Source organism: Chiloscyllium plagiosum, chromosome 35, assembly GCF_004010195.1.
Source record: "Chiloscyllium plagiosum isolate BGI_BamShark_2017 chromosome 35, ASM401019v2, whole genome shotgun sequence".
Classification (NCBI taxonomy): domain Eukaryota; kingdom Metazoa; phylum Chordata; class Chondrichthyes; order Orectolobiformes; family Hemiscylliidae; genus Chiloscyllium; species Chiloscyllium plagiosum.
Window position 1 is genome coordinate 26,814,904 of NC_057744.1, and position 1,530 is coordinate 26,816,433.

The window sequence follows — 1,530 nt, forward strand, 5'->3', positions numbered from 1 at the left end:
AGCGGGGGTACCTGATGAGTTCAAGGTTCGCAACCAGATTGCAGCAGGCTTTGAGTCAGCTCTCTTCTGGTGGGTAACAATTAATAAAAATGTAGATTGGATAAATTACATTTTCTATAATCAACAATGATTTATAAATTATACAAGAGATGCGGTTAAAGGAATATCAGAACAGCTTGATGGGACAAGTAGGATGGTATGGGAAAACAGAATGGCCCTTGATATGATTTGAGCAGAAAAAGGGTGTGTGTGTGTGATGTTAGGAAGAAGCTGTTGTACCTTGATTCCTAATAACACTGCGCCTGATGGTTCAATTTCTTGGGCCTTAAGGGGATTGACTACCTTAGCAGAGGAACTGGCTGAGAAGTCAGGAGTAGACACATCTCTCACAGGATGGCTTGAATCATGCTTTGGAAAATTGAAGGGGGTGGTGGTTTCCATCCTTATTTCCCTGATAGTAGTAGTCGGGGTATTGGTGGCCATTGGCTGTTGTATCATACCCTGTATACGAGGGCTCACCCAAAGACTGATTGTGACGACCTTAATGAAACAGATGCCCCTAAAAGGGAATCAGGCAGAGGAACTTTATCGACTAAATAATGAGGGGATGAGTGAGACCAAGATGGATGAAATCTCTGAAATGATGCTTGCAAATTTTGGGGGCGATGCTTAAAAGAAAAATGCAGAAGATAACAAATGGTAATTAAAGAAAAAGGGGAAATTGTGGGAAAAAGGTGTGGAATATAAATGAATTAATGTTATTTCTGCAACTATAAATTCTGATACAGAACAGGAATGAGAAAATATATATTCAGCAAAAAGAAAGGATATGTTAGCATGAGACGTGATTACAGAACAATGGTGGATGTGTGGGCAAACAGGAAGACATCTGTTTCCCCACTTACACGGAGACACAGGAACAAACCCTAATCAAAGAGGTCAAAGTGGCCTCTGGATAGAAATAGATGCTGATAGAAGAAAAGATATGCCTAATCAATAACCTACGGTAGACTGACTTCAAACACCCTTATAGGAGTCAGAGATAAGAGTTTGTCACGGACAAGACAGGATAAACAGAAGTTGTGGGATAAGTCATAAGGAAATGAGTGATGTAAGTGAAGCAGAGACAAATAGTAAAATGAGACAAAAATAGGGAATTTAAAATGTATAAATTGCAGAGTTGATTGGGGTTTGGTGTGTATTTTGTCAATGCCTTTCGAGGCGTCTGACATTACACCCACCTGCAGGTGTACAAATAAAACGACGCTGCTGTTTCAGTTATTTGGTCTCGGACTGAAATTATTGATGTGAGTGGGCTTTGTTTCTCACAATTGAGGGCTCGTGTCTGGGATTTTCTTCCATCACCGGGGGGAGTGGCTGGCCTTGGACACTGGGAAGACGCGTCCCGTTCCCCATTGAGGAGCGGTCTCGTGTCCCGGTTTGGTCTGCTCCCTTGGGTGACTGATGTGAATCCTATAAGAGAGACATCTGAATCAGGCAGTGATAGGAGCTCGATAGAAGATACGGTGA

At 42.0% G+C, this 1,530-nt stretch overlaps 1 long non-coding RNA gene across 1 annotated transcript in view; it reads left to right on the forward strand.

Annotated features, from left to right (window-relative positions):
* Positions 1–688: 688 nt before the first annotated feature.
* Positions 689–1,530, forward strand: part of LOC122540521 — a 5,465-nt gene continuing 4,623 nt past the window's right edge. The window contains exon 1 of the long non-coding RNA XR_006309340.1: positions 689–723. This is a non-coding gene — a long non-coding RNA (uncharacterized LOC122540521). The remainder of the gene's footprint in view (positions 724–1,530) is intronic.